Source organism: Hypanus sabinus, chromosome 2, assembly GCF_030144855.1.
Source record: "Hypanus sabinus isolate sHypSab1 chromosome 2, sHypSab1.hap1, whole genome shotgun sequence".
Taxonomy (NCBI): domain Eukaryota; kingdom Metazoa; phylum Chordata; class Chondrichthyes; order Myliobatiformes; family Dasyatidae; genus Hypanus; species Hypanus sabinus.
The window spans coordinates 206,098,886-206,119,293 of NC_082707.1; positions in this window are offsets into that span (position 1 = coordinate 206,098,886).

Here is a 20,408-nt window from a genome sequence, read left to right on the forward strand (position 1 = left end):
GCATCTATAAAGAGAAACACAGTCGGCATTTCGGGCTGAGACCCAAGGCCCAAAACGTCGTCAGTGCTTCTCCTTATAGATGCTGCCTGGCCTACTGTGTTCCACCAGCACTTTGTGTGTGTTGTTTGAGATAAAGAACATATTATTAATAAAAAACACAATAAATATAAATCCATGAGATAGCTTCTATACATTGATTGATTTTATGCCCATGAAGTGGCGTCAGTACAGGAGCATCTGTGCCTAAGGTAACGGACAGGAAATGATAAAGCAGTGGTGGCTGGGAGTGTGGATGGTGCGTTAGAGGATGGAGGTGCTGATCAGCTTCACTGCCTGGGGAAATAAACTGTTTTTTGAGTCTGGTGATCCTGGTGCGGATGCTATGTAACCTCCTCCCTAATGGAAATGCGACAAACAGTCCTTGAGCAGGATGGGAAGGATCCTTCATTATTTGCGGCATCTCTATGTATACACTATTAAAATCATCACCACATTTAGCAGAGCAAGCAAAATTCTAAAATCAGAACAGAATCAGGAGAGAAATAAAAACACAAGGAAGGAAAACTTGAGTAATATTCACTGAATAAACAAAATGTAACCAAAAGGAATGTATGAAAACAGCTGAGAAGAAAAAAAGAAATGTTTAAACAGTGTGCCTGGAGCCTATGCTTGAATAAAAACACCTAGCAAATGATTGCACTTCAAATTCCAAATGAATTATACTGTATTATCATCATTTATTCTTATCTAGTTTCATGTATCACTATTTGGTAAATTTGTTAAATATGTTCTTATTCATTGGACAGGAGTGCAATTTGCTCCATGACATTACAGTGATTTGAGTTCTTGTTGGTCAGGGTCAACCATGGATGTTGTGACCCAGCTGTCTATGTGATACACAAGCCAGGGCAGCCCAATATGGAGAGCATGCTGTTGTCCATGTAGCGGGCTCCTCCTCTCCACTGATGAATCCAAAGGAACAGCAGAGACTGATACTTTGTCACTATCAGCATTACAGGAGATGCCAGTCACCGTTGAACTCAACATCCTTGGGGATTCCAGCTCCAGATTTTTCCTTGGCTCCTGAAGCCTTCCCTATGATTTTGTACAGCTGAAGGCAGCAGAGGTTTGAGATTAGTGTTTTCTTCCCCCGGAGAAGCTGCCAACCACAGCTGACAAGCCCCATCTGCTCAGTGCAACTGGTTTTAAGGTGCCAGTAACCCGCCTTTGCCTCTCCTCTTGTCAGTAGAAAGACTCCTACTGGGCTTCGGGGCTCAACCATACATGAAGGTCAGGAGCTGGACTTGGTTGTCAGTGATTATATGAGACACGCACCATTGGGAACATTTAGTAGGTAGTGGGAGCTAATCCCCACTACCATGCCCCCAGCTATGACAACCTTAAGGAACCATTACAGTGATATTGAAATATATTTTGCTCAGTGTGAAAAACGCATTGACTCAATCAACCAGGAAATAAGAAAAAAAAAACTCTCCTGAAGGAAAAAGTGAATTCACTGAAGCAAGAAATAGGAAACAGGGCTCTGGAGAATCAAATACACATTTACTAAATTTCACTCAAAAAATAATTACCAAGGTAATTACATTTAATAGCTTTTTATCAAAACAATAATTAAAGAGGTGAGTTGTTTTCCTTGTAGTAAGTGTCTAAGAGTGGGGAACACTGAATTTCAATTGTGTTTGCCCTACTGGGCTTTAGACACAGAAAAATGAGACAAAGTAGGAAACCCACAGTCACAAGGAGAATATACAAATTCCTTACAGATAGCAGTGGAATTGAACTCCAAACTCAGGATTGCCCTGAGCTGTAATAGTGTCATTTCACCACCGTGTGGTGCCCTTTTGCAGTCACCCATTCAGGTTGGTACTTCCTTGCTGTCTATTACACTGCTGGTGGTTAGGGCAGCAATGAAGGTCCTCAGTCCCTGGTACCGTTCAGGGCTTGCTTCATCATGTCACTAACTTCCTCTCAGTCTTCACTACTCTCAGTCATGCAAGTCCCTGGTGGAAACTCAGGAATACCATTGCACTCAGATGGAGAGGCAATTTCGTTTTACCAGTCATAGTTGTTAGCCCTGAGCTGAACCCCTGAACCTGGAGGACTGGTGGACCACACTTAATCTGACCTCTGTCCTTTGACCTGTTTGACATGACTGACCCTGCCAAGAGCCAAAGCACAAAGCCCGGTCTCAAGCCAACATAGCTCTCCAGGTCAGTGAGGCAGCCAAGTGTTCAAACCCCACTGCAATGTGGTGGTCCTCTTGGACAATTCAGGATAGAGAGAAGGAGAAATTCCATCACCAAGAGGACTGGAAGAATTCTTTGGGATTACCTACTTGAGAGTATACAGAGTATGATATAAATGGGTTCTATTGAGTTTCTTTATTTTGTCGATGCCTGTAAGGAGATAAGTCTCAAGTTTTGTATATAGTATATATACTTTGACAATAGATTATTAGATTATGAGGACACTCAGTCCTCGTTTAAAGTAATTTAGAAATGCATGCATACATTAAGAAATGATACAATGTTCCTCCAGAGTGATATCACAAAAAAAATGACAAACCAAAGACTCACACTGACAAAACCACATAATTATAACATATAGTTACAGCAGTGCAAAGCAATACCGTAATTCGATAAACGCAGATCATGGGCATGATTAAAAAAAAGTCTCAAGTCTCGGTCGACTCCAATCGTCCCGATATCAGGCAGCAAAAGGGAGAAACTCTCCCTGCCATAAACTTCCAGGCACTGACAGCTGATGCCTCGGAAGCACCCGACCACAGCAGACTCTGAGTCCGTCCGAAAACTTCGAGCCTCCGACCAGCCCCTCCGATACAGCCTCCCGGGCGCCATCCTCTGCCGAGCGCCTTCGACCTCATCCCGCCCGCTGAAACGAGCAAAGCCGAGGTCTCGGAGGCCTTCTCCTCCGGAGATTCCGGACCGCACGGTCGCAGCGGCAGTGAAGCGGGCATTTCAGAAGTTTCTCCAGATGTTCCTCCACGCTCTCACGTCTGTCTCCATCAAATCAGGATTGTGCACGGATCCCTACTTAACACGGAACAGATATCCATCTCCAGAGAGGCCATGCCTGCTGCCTTAATGTACTTTTAACTTTTGTGGAGAATGGAGAAGGTAATCAACAATTACAGGGATGTAGATCAGCTGAGTAAGTAAGGGAAGGAATGGGAAATAGAGTTTATTGTGGATAAATGTAACGTGATGCAGTTTGAAAAGTCAGATCCAGGGAAGACTTTTATAGTGAATAAGATCATAAGACACAGGAAGAGAATTAAGCTGTTCAGCCCATCAAATCTGCTCTGTCATTCCATCATAGCTGATCCTGGATCGCACAACCCTATACACCTCCCTTCTCGCCATATTCTTTGATGCCCTGACCGATCAGGAAATGATCAACTTTTGCCTTAAATATATGCAGAGACTTGGCCTCGTCCACAGACTGTGGCAGAGCATTCCACAGATTCACCACTTTCTGGCTAAAATAAATCCTCATTGACTCTGCTATAAAGGGTTGTCCCACAGTTTTGCAGCTGTTTCACTCCAGTTCTGGATACCCCAACTATAGGAAAACTCCTCTCCATATCCACCCTATCTAGTCCTTTCCACATACAATGAGAATACCAAGCATTTTTTCAAATTCCAGCGAGTACAGGCCCAAAGCTGCCAAATGCTCCTCATATGTTAACCCCTTCATTCCCAGAATCATTCCTGTAAACCTCCTCTGAACCTTCTCCAATACCAACACATCCTTTCCGAGATCTGAGACCCAAAGCTGTTGACAACACTCCACGTGTGTCCTGTCTTATAAAGGCTCAGCATTATCTCCTTGTTTTTATGTTCTATTCCCTTGAGATAAATGCCTACATTGCATTTGCCTTCTTTACCACAGACCCAACCTGCACATTTACCATCTGGGAATCTTGCACGAGGACTCCTAAGTCCCTCTGCACCTCTGATGTTTGAATTTTCTCCCCTTTTAGCTATTAGTCCACTCTTATTAACACGAATTATCATGCATTTTCCAACACTGTATTCCATCTGCCACTTCTTTGCCCATTCTTCAGATTTGTCTAAGTCCTGCTGCAATCCCATTGCTTCCTCAGCACTCAACCTATCTTTGGATCATCTGAAAACTTCACTACAAAGCCATTAATTCCGTTATCTAACTCATTGACAAACAATGTGAAAAGCAGCAGTTCCAGTACTGACCCCTGAGGAACACCACTAGTCACTGGCAGCCAACCAGAAAATGCCCCTTTTATTCCCACTTGCTGCCTCCTGACTGTCAGCCATTCCTCTATACATTCCAATATCTTTCCTGAAAAGCCATAGGATTGTTAAGCAGCCTCATGTGTGGCACCTTAACAAACACCTTCTAAAAATCCACATAAATAACATCTACCACCCTACTTCTGTCCACCCTGCTTGTTACATCCTCAAAGAGCTCTAACAGATTTGTTAGGCAAGATTTCCCATTACAGAAACCATGCTGACTTTGAGTAATTTTATCATTAGTCTCATCCTTAATAATAGACATCAACACTTTCCCAGTCACTGAGGTTAAGCTAACTGGCCTATAATTTCCCCTTTTGCCTTCCTCCCTTCTTAATGTGTGGAGTGATGTTCCAGTCCTCCAAGACCATGCCACAATCAAGCGATTCTTGAAAGATCATGACCAATGTATCCATTTTCTCTTCAGCAACCTCTCTCAGGACTCTGGGATGTAGTCCATCTGGTCCAGGTGACTTCACCATCTTAAGACTTCTGAGATAGATTATATACATAGATTGATTTTATGCCCAAAAAGTGATGTTAGGGATGGAAATGTCTGTACATAAGGAGACTCTGACAGGAAATGATACAGTAGTGGTAGTTGGGGGTGTGGAGGGGTGAATTAGTCAGTGGAGGTCATGATCTGTCTTACTGCTTGGGGTAAGTAGCTGTTTCTGAGTCTGGTAGTCCTGGTGTGTATGCTATGCAGCTTCCTCCCTGATGGGAGTGGGACAAACAGACCATGAGCAGGGTGGGAGGGATCTTTCATGCCCTTTCCCTGCATCTTTCTGTACATAAACCTAAACCTTATGTTTTCTCCAATAAGAAATCTAATACCACCCACAATGTTCAAACTGCATTCTTATTAAAGTTTTATGAAGGCCTATCATTACTTCACCTTATTCTATAACTATAAAAATAATTCTGTGAGTTTGTTTATAGTTCTACCACTAGAAGACTATGTCCTTAACATACTGTGAAACTGTGCATTCCAATCCCTCTGCTCTTCTGATGTACAAAACCTACTTCCATTGAAAGTCTAATTACTGCTGTTATTTCTACCCCAGTAATGTCGCATCTCATGATTATGGACTGGATTCCTTGATGCTTGCTTAGTGGGAAATTAGTGAAATTCACCACTACTTTATTTTTTCCTGTCAGACGTATGGCTAACATCAGACACTTCTGTGCCTAGTGTCACCCTATGGACATATAATCAAAGTATATAAGTTATTTTATGTATTTAGATTTGTATTTTATTATTGTATTGTATTTATTTTGTGCAGCATCGGATCCTGAGAAACAATTATTTTATTCTCCTTTACACTTCTATACTGGAAGAAACGATAAACAAATCTTTAATCTTGATTTTTTTTCTTTTAAATATAATACAAACATGCTGTACCTTTCCAAGGTACATGGGGTGTTTGTCCCACTTTCAGTTCAAGTAGGCACACTTCCAATCGTCTTCCATTTCATTGACACTTGGTTCCTTCAACAAACCTTCACCCCCTAGCACGGTGAAGAATTGGATTCAGTAGTTTAGAAAGCTAAGACTTGATACAGCTTTACTTGTCAAAGCCTCTTTCCGGAGATGCTTTTTAGAAAAAAAAAGATAGAGGTTTATAAACTTTTGAAAGGTATAGATAGAGCAGATAGGCAGGGAGTAGATAAATTTGGTTTATTTTCCTGGAGTGGAAAGAAGACGAGAGGTGACCTGACAGAGGTATATCAAATTTTGGAAAAAGGGTAAATATACAGAAGCATTTCCCCATGGTAAGGGGATGAACAATGAGGCAAAGGTTTAAGGCGAGAGGAAGGTGTCCAAAAGGAGATTTGAAGATAATGTCGTTTACATAGAAGTTTGTTCGCACCTGGTTCTTTCAGAAACATTTTGATGAGCATTTAAATAGGCAACACATAGAAGATTACATACATACTAGGAACAAACAAGATTAGTGTAGTGTAGATAGCCACAAATTGTGGCATTGACGAGATGGTTGAAGGGCCATGTGATGACATCATCAAGAAACTCTGACTCCGACCATTTGCTGAAGGGAACATGATCATTCCAACAGTTCTGATCAAAACCTGGGGCTTTGTAGCTCCTACTTCATTGGTTCCTCGACTTCCTCTCCAGGGATCACCGTCTGTGCAGGTTGAAAACATCTCCACCTCACTGGCAATCAACACTGGCACACCTCAGGGAAGTGTGCTAAGCCCACTGCTCAACTCGATCCTACTCACATGGCCAGGCACAGCTCAAATGCCATCTATAAATTTGCCATTGACACAAATATTGTTGGCACAATTTCCAATGGTGACAAAAAGGTGTACAGGAGTGAGGTAGATCAGCTAGTTGAGTGGTTTTGCTGCAACAACCTTGCACTCAGTGTCAGAATGACCTAAGGGTTTATTGTGAATTTCAGAAAAGGTAAAATGAGGGACACACGCCATCCTTATTGAGGAATCTGAAGTGGAAAGTGTGAGCAATTTCAAACTCCTGGCCAGCAGCATCTCTGAGGATCTATTCTGGGTCCAGTTACAAAGAAGACATGACAGTGCCTATGTTTCATTAGGAGTTTGAGGAGATTTAATATGGCACCGAAGACACTGGCAAATTTCTACATATTCATCACGGAGAGCATTCTCACTGGCTACATCACCGTCTGGTAATGCATTGGGGGGGAGTGGGGAAGCATGCACAGCATCAAAATAAGCTGGAGAAAGTTGTGAAGTTAGTCAGCAGTCAATCATGGGCATTAAACTCCTCATCATTCAGGACATCTCAAAAAATGGCATCCATTCCAAAAGGATCCTTATCACCCAGGACATGCCCTCTTCTCATTGCTACCATTAAGGAGGAGATACAGGAGCCTGGCGGACTGGAGCAATGTGTGATTAAGTGCCTTGCTGAAGGACACAACAAGCTGCATTGTCTGGGGCTTGAATTCATGACCTTCAGATCACTAGTCCAAAGCTTTAACCACTTGGCCACGCGCCACCAACAAGCAAGAGAAAACTTGCAAATGCTAGAAATCCAAACAGCCCCCAAAATTCTGGAGGATCTCAGCAGGTCAGGCAGTATCTATGGAAAAGAGTCAACCGTCGACGTTTCGGGCTGAAACCCTTCATCAGGTATTTTGTGACATACTGTAGCCCAGTGATATTAAACCTGATTCTAATTCTGATGACAGTACTTAGTATAAACTGAATAAAGTTCTGAAAAGGGTATTTTGCATTTATCCAAAATACCATGTCTATTGTTTTCAGGGAAAATGCTTCTTACATTGCCATCACTCTGACATGTAAATGCCAGAAATTACTGACTTACACACAAAGTACTGGAGGAACTTAGCAATTAGTCACCATCTACAGAAATGAATGAAGTCAACATTTTGGGTGGAGACCCTTCTTCAGGACACAGCCTGAAATATCCTGAAGAGTCTCAGCCCAAACATCGACTCTTTATTCGTTTCCATAGATGCTGCCTGATCTGCTAGACTCCTTTAGCATTTTGTGTGTGTTGCTTTGGATTTCCAGCACCTGCAGAACCTCTTGTGTTTAGAAATTAATGATTTCTGCACTCAAGCAGAAGTCCCAAAGTAAGAGTCGGCCCTGATATTTTTTAATCTATATGTACTCTTGAAACACTTTTTTACCGGGTGTCTCTGGAAGCACAAATGGTTAGCCCCTTGCTAGTAAACCAACGGACTCAGTGGTGACAAAACCACCTTTTTCAAACTCCGTATGTCTGGGTTGTAATGACTTGGGTCCCACCAGACCAGGAGAGCCAGGATGTTTGGACCACCCGCACCCCCAATCGGAATGAATACTGTGTAAATGCTGCCCATGTGCAATTACCCATCAGGAAGAAATAACAGATCACACACTGTATACAATTATAAAGGAAATATGTTTACAAATTTTTGCTTATTAAACAGTTAGTAGGAAAAGAAAAAAAAGGGCCCATTACAGTTAACCCAGTCCAAACGTGTACATAAGTTGGAGCTCATCTAAAAGTTGTCTCTAAATTAAATGACTTTCTAGTCAATTAGTGTTTAATTGTGGTGGTATATAACTCCCTTACTCTCATTCCCGTCTTGTCAAGACTAGACCAAAGACAGATCAACATCAATGCTTCCTGCTTATCGTTGTCCTGATTCTGGGAGAGAAGACTACTGTATCACCCGATGCTGTTAAGAAGCGATATTTATTTAGTATTAAGTTACTACGGCTAAGCCACTTTATCGTCATTAGCTTTAGTTTCAGAGTTCTAGCTAACGGCCTTGTTGGTCAAGTGCTTATTGTTGCTTTATCCTTATTTTCTGCACAGTTCCCATTAAAGTCAGTGATCTGCTTCAGTGTTTCCTCTCTACACTTGGGCCATAACTGCACAACCAGTCAGGTGTCCTGGAGCATTTGATAATTTTATCCTGGGAAAACTTTCTGACTGTCCACTCTATCTATGCTTCTCATAATCTTATACAGTTTGGCGAGGTCACCCCTCAGTCTCTGTCTCTCCAGAGAGAACAATTCAGATTTGTCCTGTCTCTCCTTTTAGCTCATTCTCTCTAACATAGAGAACATCCTGACCATCTTAATCCGCACCCTTTGCAAAACCACCACATCCTTCCTGGATGATGCAAACAGAACAGTACACAACACACAAAGCATGAAGAAAATAGTAACACTGGTGACCAGAAGATTTTAAAAGCAAGGATATCAAACACGGAACACTGTGAATAGAAGAATCAAAAATGTAGGGCTCAGGTGCCTCAGAAAGGTGGTTTCTATTGTCAAGGACCCTCACTGCCCAGGATGTGCTTTCTTCTCAACAAGGAGGAGAGGCAGGAGCCTCAAGATGCACATTGTTTCAGAAACAGCTTCTTCCCCTCTGTCCTCAGATTTCTCAATTGACAATGAACACTGCCTATCTTTTTTTCCTCTTTTTACCCTTTTTCAAAATTTACTTATTTAATTTTGTTTATTTACATATTTCTCACTGTAATTTATCATTTTTGTTACCTACTGCGATGAACTGTTGCTGCAAAGCAGCACCCTGTGGACCGTTCCAACCCTAGCTGCAAAAGGAGGAATGTTCGACGTAAGGTGGCTGCTCATTAACAGTTGTACAGCACGCCATAATGTAGAATGTTTGAGAACCATCCAGCTAGAGGGTCTTCCTGACAATCCAACATCCTTTGTGCAGTCAATGGATATGAGAATCACAGAAAACTTAAAGATGCTTTACTGTGGAAAATTGGTGAACCACATTCTCAAAAAAATTGAAGAAAATCTACTGACATCTTCTTCAACACCAAGGAAGTCAATACAAGGATTTGCCTTTTACAGGCCATACAGTTTGACAGTGAACATTAGTGAAAAATAAGCAGTAAGACAATTCTGAACTGTTTTGCTCACTGTGGTTTCACACCTTCAGGTTTGGAGATGCCAGAATTGGCCAAGAGTGAAATGAAACAATTTCACTACTTCAACAAGTTAGAAGCTATGCAGAATTTGAAGGTATTGACAATCATCTTGAATGCGACAATGAAATTTAAGATTTGGAAGATGTGTTTGACGGTAGACCATTGTCTGTACTAGACAACTGCACTGATTTTGTTCATTTATAGTCAATCAAAAAAAACACTTTGGACAGGGTCCGGAGAAATTCACAAGAATGACCCTGGGAATAAAGGGTTAATGTACAAGGTGTATTTCAGCTCTGGGCCTGTACTTGCTAGAGATGAGAAGAATGGGTGCTGGGAGGGATCTCAATGAAACCTATGGAATATCATAAGGCCTTGATAGAGTGGATGTGAAGAGGACGTCTTATATAGTGGGGGAGTCTAGGACCAGAGGTCACAGCCTCAGAACAAAGAGATGTCCATTTAGAACAGAGATGACGAGAAATTTCTTCAGGCAGATGATGGTGAATCTGTAGAATTCAATGTCACAGATAGCTGTGGAGGATAAGTCAGTGGGTAAATTTAAAGCAGAGGTTGATGGATTCTTGATTAATCAGGTCATCAAAGGTTACAGGGAGAAGGTAGGAGAATGGTTTTGAGAGGGATAGTAAATCAACCATGATGAACTGGCCTAATGGCCAGAATCGTTGGGCCTAATGGCCTTAAGCTGCTCCTATGGCTTATGGTCTTACAGCCAGCAGTAGAATGTAAAGACTCAACACATAAATGGGATCAGAGTTCTGCCTTGCAAATAAGCTGCATCTTATTCTGATGCATTAATGTTGTTCCTTGATGCCTTTGTGAAGACATCAGTCCCTGTAGGAAATGAACCAAGAGCCACATCAGGCAAGGAATTACAAGTGGATTTCAAAAGCCGCTTCAGCTATCATGCCTTGTTTATTAACAAAATCGATTCTTTGCACTCGCTGTTCAGCTTTCAAAAGGAATTCAGAACAGTGGTGACGCCTCAATAAGCAGCTCAGGACACTGTCAAGGTTGTAGGGAGTAGAAGAGATCAAACGTGGACTAATGACTCGATGATGCTGATCAGGCTTAAGTGTTCAAAGGCAGCAGACAGCAGGAAGAAAGGATGACCAAGGAATATTCATCCAGGTTTTAACAAGGTTTCACAGAGGTGGCTGTTAATTAACCTTCAATAGTGAGCATGGATAGAAACATATCAAAACATATCTTGTTTTAAGGAGTGCTTTCACGAGAGGAAGGCATTCAGTATTGAAGCCACAACACTGATGTTTCTAATTTATACTTATATTATTTAGAGATGCAGCATGGAACAGGCCCCATTGAGCCAGGCCTCGCAATAACCCACTGATTTAACCCTCCCCTAATGACAGGACAATTAACTTACTCCTCCAGGAGGACCACAACCTTGTCGTAAGGGTTGAAGGCTTGCCTGCCTCATTGACCCAGAGAGCTATGCTGGCTGGAGTCAGTGCTTGATGCCTCAGATTCCACAGGGGGCAATCCACCAGTGAACTAGCAGAGGAGAAAGATTCTATTTGTCCTGCCTATTAGCCAAGTCTCTGAGCTTATTTGTTCACAACACAGCACACTGCCTACAAATGCTTAGATTAGTAGAGCTATTTCTTCATCTTCAGCGTTTCCTGTCTCCAAATTCTACCAAATCTGCTGATGTTTAACTAAACACTTCTGCAGGTTGTTTGAAAATTGTACCCAAAGGTCATTTCCAAGCAAACAATTTGCTAATTTAGACAATTTCTGTGATGGGCAAATGAGCCAGTCCACAGAATTCTAATGCAAGTGTTCCTGCATTCCAGCTGTGGACCTCTCATTCTCCATTGGCTGCAAAATTAATGCAACCACATTGTGGAATTTTAGGATCATACTTTCAAACTCTGCTCAGAAAAGTTCCCAGGAGATAACATCTGTAGTAACATTTTCCACAGAAGAGATAGTTGAGAAAATGTTACGATTCTAGTTAGTAAGTATTTCCTAGTTTGCACTTCTATTAAATATTTTATGTATTACACTACCACTGAGAATACAATTGTATTAAATAATTAATGCCATACAACATTCAAAGGTATAATTGCTCCAACTAATGGTATAGTTATGCTAAAGAGCCAGGCTGGCAGAGAGCATTAAATAAATGTTTAATAATCCCCAATGACTTCCTTGAAACTTTGATTGTAAAGGCTGCCTCGCCCCAATGAAACCTAAAGATAAAAGAGATGCATATTCATATTTTTTTTAAAGTCTGCTGAGCTGGCATAACCAGCTAACTGAGAGCTCACCACGATGACCCTGACGATGGCGATGGGCATTTTGCAACTCCAGTTGTTAATACATTGATGGCTAATGTAAAAGCACAGAGAGTAAGAGGAAAGGTGATGAAAGAACTCCTTTTCCTAGAATGTGCACCTTTTCAAACTTCCAAGTGAATTTGTTATCTAAGTACACACATGTCATCATATACAACCCTGAGATTTATTTTCTTGCGGACATACTCAAGAAATCTTTAGAATAACGGAATCAATAAATGTCCACCCAACTTGTGCATTCAACCAGAGTGCAGAAGCCAATAACGCAAACACAAAAAGAAAGGAATAATAATAAATACTTAAGTAATAAATATAAAGAACATGAGATTAATAATCTTATAAAGTGAGTCCATAGATTGTGAGAAAAGTTCAGTGTTGAGATGAGTGAAGTTGAGTGGTTAACCCCTCTGGTTCAAGGGCCTGTTGGTTGAGGGGTAATAACTGTTCTTGAACCTGGTGGGGTGAGTCCTGAGGCCCCCGTACCTTTTTCCTGATAGCAGCAGTGAGAAGAGAGCATGTACTAGGAGGTGGAAATCCCTGATGCTGCCTTCCTGTGACAATGCTTCATGTAAAGTGCTCAGTGATGAGAAGGGCTTTACGCATAATAAACTGGCCATAACCATTGCTTTTGTAGGATTTTTCATTCAAGGCCATTGGTGCTTCCATTCCAGACTATGATACAGCCAGTCAATATACTTTCTGCGACATACCTATAGAAGTTCATCACAGTTTTAGATGTTATGCTGAATCTTCGCAGACTCCTAAGGAAGTAGGATGACATCATCAATTTTGAAAGCTTGACATATTGCCTCATGAGACAAAAGAAGCAAACATGCAGATACAACAATAAATTAGGAAGAGGTTTGGTGTTTATTTTTGCTAGTGAATCAGAGTATATTGTTATGTACCATATTGCATGACATGGGTGATCATGGTCTTTCCATGGACCATGATTGTTCTTGGCAAAATTTTTCTACAGAAGTGTTTTTCCCTTTGCCTTCTTAACAAGATAGGTGAGCCCCAGCCATTATCACTACTCTTCAGAGTCTTCTGCTTGGCATCAGTGGTCGCATAACCAGACCTTGTGATACACACCAGCTGCTCATATGACCATCCACCACCTGCTCCTATGGCTTCACGTGATCAAGAAGAAAAGAGCTTACAAAAGGTTCAAAAAACAAGGTAATGATAGGAATCTAAAGGATTATAAGGCTTGCAGGAAGGAGCTAAGAATGAAATTAGGAGAGCCAGAAGGATCCATGAGAAGGCCTTGACAGACAGGATTAAGGAAAACCCCAAAGCATTCTACAAGTATGTGAAGAGCAAGAGGATAAGATGTGAGAGTATAGGAACAATAAAGTGTGACAATGAAAAAAGTGTGTATGGAACTGGAGGAAATAGCGGAGATAGTTAATGAATACTTTGCTTCAGTATTCACTACAGAAAAGGATTGTGGCGATTGTAGGGATGACTTGCAGTGGACTGAAAAGCTTGAGAATATAGATATTAGGAAAGAGAATATGCTGGAGCTTTTGGAAAGCATCAAGTTGGATAAGTCACCAGGACTGGACATGATATACCCTGGGCTTCTGTGGGAAGAGAGGGAGGAGAATGATGAGCCTCTGACAATGATCTTTGCATCATCAATAAGGATGGGAGAGATTTCAGAGGATTGGAGGGTTGTGAATGTTGTTCCCTTATTCAAGAAAGGGAGATAGCCCAAGAAATTATAGGCCAGAGAGTCTTATTTCAGTGGTTGGTAAGTTGATGGAGAAGATCCTGAGAGGCAGGATTTATGAACATTTGGAAAAGCATAATATGATTAAGAATAATCAGCATGACTTTGTCAAAGGCAGGTCATGCCTTACGAGCCTGATTGAATGTTTTGAGAATGTGACTAAAGGCATTGATGAAGGTAGAGCCGTTGATGTGTGTATATGGATTTCAGCAAGGCATTTGATAAGGTACCCCATGCAAGGCTTATTGAGAAAGTAAGGAGGCATGGAATCCAAGGGGACATTGCTTTGTGGATCCAGAACTGGCTTGTCCACAGAAGGCAAAGAGTGGTTGTAGACGGGGGTCATATTCTGCATGGAGATCAGTGATCAGTGTTGTGCCTCAGGGATCTGTTCTAAGACCCCTACTCTTTGTGATTTTTATAAATGACCTGGATGAGGAAGTGGAGGGATGGGTTAGTAGATTTGATGATGACAAAAGTTGGGGGTGTTGTGGATAGTGTGGAGGGCTGTCAGAGGTTACAATGGGAAGTTGATAGGATGCAAAACTGGGCTGAGAAGTGGAAGATGGAATTCAACCCAGATAGTGTGAAGTGGTTCATTTTGGTAGGTCAAATATGATGGCAGAATATAGTATTAATGGTAGGACTCTTGGCAGTGTGGAGGATCAGAGGGATCTTGGGGTCCGAGTCCATAGGACACTTAAAGCTGCTACACAGGTTAACTCTGTGACTAAGAAGGCAAACGGTGCATTGGCCTCCATCAATCGTGGGATTGAGTTTAAGAGCTGAGAGGTAATGTTGCAGCTATATAGGACCCTGGTCAGACCCCACTTGGAGTACTGTGCTCAGTTCTGGTCGCCTCTTTACAGGAAGGCAGGGGAGATTTACAAGGACGTTGCCTGGATTGGGGACCATGCCTTATGAGAATAGGTTGAGTGAACTCTGCCTTTTCTCCTTGGAGCGATGGAGGATGAGAGGTGACTGGATAGAGGTGTATAAGATGATGAGAGGCATTGATCATGTGAATAGTCAGAGGCTTTTCCCCAGGGCTAAAATGACTAACAAGAGAGAGCATAGTTTTAAGGTGCTTGGAAGTAGGTACAGAGGAGATGTCAGGGGTAAGTTTTTTTACACAGAGAATGGTGAGTGCGTAGAAGGGGCTGCCAGTGGCAATGGTGGAGGCAGAAATGATAGGGTGTTTTAAGAGACTCCTGGATGGGTACATGGAGCTTAGAAAAATAGAGGTTACATGGAGCCTAGGTAGTTCTAAGGTAGGGACATGATCGGCACAGCTTTGTGGGCTGAAGGGTCTGTATTGTGCTGTATGTTTTCTATGTTTCTATGTTTTTTATGTATTCCACTGTGGTCCTAACCGTCAATATAGTGGAAAGGTTTGTGACAATGAGAAAAATCAAGCCACTGCAAGTTTGCTAGCCTCTAACTTACTGTTCTCATCACTGTAATGTGTGGATCTATTTCTTTCAGAGCCATGACTCCCCTCTTAGCACTACATATTCATCTGTTCTATACACATGCATATTGACCTCTCTCTCTCTCGCTGCAATGGAATCCTTCCAGTTTCTTATCTAAACCACCCCTCAAAAGACCCTAATGTATCTGCCTCTACCACCAACCCAGGCAGTGCATTCTAGACATCCACCACTCTGTAAAAAATATTGCCCCTCTCATCTCTTTTGAACTTACCCCCTCTCACATTAAATGAATGTCTTCTCCTATTAAACATTGCAATCCCAGGAAAAAGGATGTCTACTGTATCTATGCCTCTCAATCTTGCAAAACTCTATCAGAGTTCCTCTCAGCCTCCGCTTCTTCAGAGAAAACAACCCACACTTGACCAACCTTGTGTCACAATTTTTATCTGGTTGACCCAGTCCTGTTACTAATCAGTCGTGATCCCTGAGATACTGATTGTGGCATTTTAGCGATAGTAATGGTAACGACAGAGAATATTGTTAAACTCTCTCATGTCAGGGATGGTCTTTGCCTGACATATACAGTATGCCATTTCTGTTTATCAGTCCATGCTGATGGTGTGGGTCCTGAGGCTTTCGTATCTTCTTCTTGATGGCAGTATCAAGAGGAGACCATGACCTGGGTGGTTGGGGTCCATGGTGATGGATGATGATAACTTTCAGATCAATCTATTTCCCTCCGATAATTACATCCAGTTGCCCTTAATTCTCCTATCACGAGGCATTTTATAGTGACCAATTCACTGATTAACTGTCAAGTCATGGGTTGTGAGAAGAAAATGAAGCACCTGCGGGCATTCTTCACATGCACAAGGAGAAGATTCAAACTCAAACGGATAACACCAAAGGTCAGAACCAATCTTGGTCACAGAACCTATTAGACAGAGGAACATCACTGTCCATTCCCCATTCAGGTTCCCCTCTCGCACTTTACTCCTTTTCTCACGCTTCTTCAGAAAGCTAATCCATAAAATGATTAACATTTCTTCAGCACCAGAGTTCTTCCTGCACAAATTAATAATTTACTTTAAGATTTGCAATATGTTCACCTCAGTAAGAACAAATAGATCCATGAACATGTGATTCTCTTTATCCACCTTTGATGTAGAAGCTGCAATTTATGATGAAGTAAAATATAAAACTATGAAAACTGTAAAACTATAAAGAAAATGACAATTAGAACACAAGCTGTTTTTAACATCCGTGAATCAACAGCTTATTAGAATCACCTTTGAAGTTCTACAGAAATTATAATTTCTTATGTGTATGCATACTTAAGAACTCTTAAGTATTCACAGCAACTGTCCAATTTTTTACCAGGCTGTCAAAGATAATTGTCAGAAATGGTGCAACACACTCAAAATCCTGGAGGAACTCAGCAGATCAGGCAGCATCGTTGGAAATGAATAATCAGTCAATGTTTCAGGCCGAGGCCCTTCATCAAGACAGATCTGGTGCCGTGAAAGGCTTCTGGGATCTTTGAAGACCATCTAACTATTACATGCAAGCTCCTCTTTGCATAGTTTTTAGGATTGTTTGTATGAGGTAGGAGGATTAGTGCAGAAGGCATTAAATGCTTGTTGCTATTTGTCTAAAACAATTGACTTGGAAGGATCCCAAGTCCAGTTCATATCCATGAATATGACTTCAGGATTGGTTTATTTCTTTATTTGGGCAGGAATGTTATTTATCTCACCATCCTGTTCAGATAGCTTTAGTCAGCGCATTGGTGTTGTATTCAAATCACCTATTGACCAGTCTATTTGGAGACGGTATCTTTCCTTTTGTAAAAGGCATCAGTGCACGGAGGTATCAAGGTAGTGTGTTCATTTGTAGCGTTGTCCACAGAGCCTGGAGGTTAGGTCACAAACATTTTGGCACCAGTCAAAGTAACATCATAAAAGCACAATTGAACATAAAACATAGAACAAAGATAATCTACAGTACATTACAGGCCCTTTGGCCTACAGTGATGTCCCGACCATATAACCTACTCTAGAAGCTGCCTAGCATTTCACTACCGCATAGCACTCTATTCTCTAAGCTCCATTTACCTAAGAATTTCTTAAAAGACCCTATTCTTAAAAGGTGGCTTCATCCACCTTTGCTGGCAGTGCATTTCATGCACCCACTACTCTGTAAAAAACTTAACTCTGATATCCCCCCTTGTACCTACTTTCAAGCACCTTAAAACTATGGCCCCTCATGTTAGCAATTTCAGCCCTGGGAAAAAGCCTCTGGCTAACCATACGATCAATGCCTCTCATCATCTTATACACCTCTATCAAATCACTTCTCATGCTCTGTCTCTCCAAGGAGGAACAGCTAAGGTCACTCACCCTACTCTCATAAGGCATGCTCCCTAATCCAGGTAACATCCTTGTAAATCTCTTCTGCACTCTCTCTATAGTATCCACATTCTTCCTGTAGTGGGGTGACCAGAACTGAGCACAGTACTCCAAGTCGGGCGCAGCTGAGATCTTATATAGCTGTAAGATTACCTCTCTTGAACTCAATCCCATAGTTGATGAAGACCAACACACCACATGCCTTCTTAACAACTCTGTCAACCTGCGCAACAGCTTTGAATATCCCATGGACATGGACCTCATCATCTCATCAATCCTCACATTGCCAAGAGCCTTACCTTTAGTATTATACTTTGTCTTCAAATCTGACCTATCCAAATGAACCACTTCACACTTAACCATATAACCATATATATATATATAACCATATAACAATCACAGCACGGAAACAGGCCATCTTGGCCCTCCTAGTCCGTGCCGAACCCTTAATCTCACCTAGTCCCACCTACCCTCACTCAGCCCATAACCCTCCACTCCTTTCCTGTCCATATACCTATCCAATTTTACCTTAAATGACACAACTGAACTGGCCTCTACTACTTCTACAGGAAGCTCATTCCACACAGCTATCACTCTTTGAGTAAAGAAATACCCCCTCGTGTTTCCCTTAAACTTCTGCCCCCTAACTCTCAAATCATGTCCTCTAGTTTGAATCTCCCCTACTCTCAATGGAAACAGCCTGTTCACGTCAACCCTATCTATCCCTCTCAAAATTTTAAATACCTCGATCAAATCCCCCCTCAACCTTCTACGCTCCAATGAATAGAGACCTAACTTGTTCAACCTTTCTCTGTAACTTAATTGCTGAAACCCAGGTAACATCCTAGTAAATCGTCTCTGCACTCTCTCTAATTTATTGATATCTTTCCTATAATTCGGTGACCAGAACTGCACACAATATTCCAAATTTGGCCTTACCAATGCCTTGTACAACTTTAGCATTACATCCCAACTTCTGTACTCAATGCTTTGATTTATAAAGGCCAGCGTTCCAAAAGCCCTCTTCACCACCCTATCTACATGAGACTCCACTTTCAGGGAACTATGCACAGTTAATCCTAGATCTCTCTGTTCTTCTGCATTCCTCAATGCCTTATCTGGGTTGAACTCCATTTGCCACTTCTCAGCCCAGTTCTGCATCCTATCGATGTCCTGCTGTAATCTCTGACAACCCTCCAGACTATCCACAGCACCCTCAACCTTTGTGTCATCAGCAAACTTACCAACCCATCCCTCCACTTCCTCATCTAGGTCACTTATAAAAATCACAAAGAGCAGGGGTCCCAGAACAGATTCTTGTGGAACACCACTGGTCACCATCTACAACCACCTTCCATGGTCAATCCAATTCTGGATCCACAAAGCAAGTCTCCTTGGATCCCATGCCTCTTTACTTTTTGAATGAGCCTGGTATGAGGAACAGTATCAATTGCCTTAATGAAATCCATATACACTACATCCAATTGAATGCAGTTTCCACTGAGTGCTTTGAAAGGACTCAATAAAGTGGATGTGGAAGGGATGTCTCCTGTGATGGGAGAGTCTTGGACCAGAGTACGCATTCTCAGAATGGAGGGGTGTCCTTTTAGAACAGATGAGGATGAATTTCTTCAGCTAGAGAGTGGTGAATCTATGGACTTCATTGCCACAGGCGGCTGTGCAGGCCAAGTCTTTATGCCTATTTAAGGCAGAGGTTGATAGATGTTTGATTTCTCAGGGCATGAGGGGACACAGAGAGAAGACAGGGGATTGGGACTGAAAGGAAAATTGGATCAGCCATGATGAACTGGCAGAGTAGACTTGACAAGCCAAAAGGCCTAATTCTGCTCCTATATCTTATGGTCTTGATATTGGTCCAACTCATTGCTCCAATTGGTTGGCTGTCATGGTGGCCAGTAGTCTCCATTGCGTCCCGGTCGACCGGATAACTGAGTGATCTCTGCAGGCCCGTATCCCTGGTTATCAATTATTGTGAGTGTCAGTTCCTCGGGCATCACAGCTCATCCCTCAGCCCTGATTCCATAGGTTTGTAATTTACCGTAGCATAACAGCTAGTGCAATGCTATTACTGCCCAGGGTGATGGAGTTTGCTGTTCAAGTCTGGCCCCATCTGTACGTTCTCCCTGTGAACTGCACGAGTTTTCTCCAGGTGTTCCAGTTCCCCCCACAGTCCAAAGATCTACCAGCTAGTAGGTTAATTTGTTATTGTAAATTGTCCCGTGATTTGGCTAGCATTAAATAGATGAGTTGCTGGGCAACACTGCTCATTGTCTGTACCTTTAGATAAATCCAAATAAAATTGGATTTTTATGATGTCCCATCTGCTTAACAAAAATGCAGATGCTGGAAATCCAAGTAACACACAAAATTCTGGAGGAACTCAGCAGGCCAGGCATTATCTATGGAAAAGAGTACAGTGAACATTTCAGTCTGAGACCCTTCATCAGGACTCAAAACCTTAATACTAATTTCGAAATATCATCTTTAATTCTTATCATCCTTTCTTCATCTTCTCCCTCTCCTCTGAAATGTTTTGGTTACAACTGATGACACCCTAAACTTGTGCAATTCTAATGACGGTTAAAATATCCAGTCTGGATCCACAACAGGCTGCAGATGCTGGTATCTGGAGCAACACACAAAGCACTGGAGGAACTCAGCAGTTCAGGCAGCATCTGCAGAGGGAAATAGATAATCACCATCTTAAATGGCGACCCT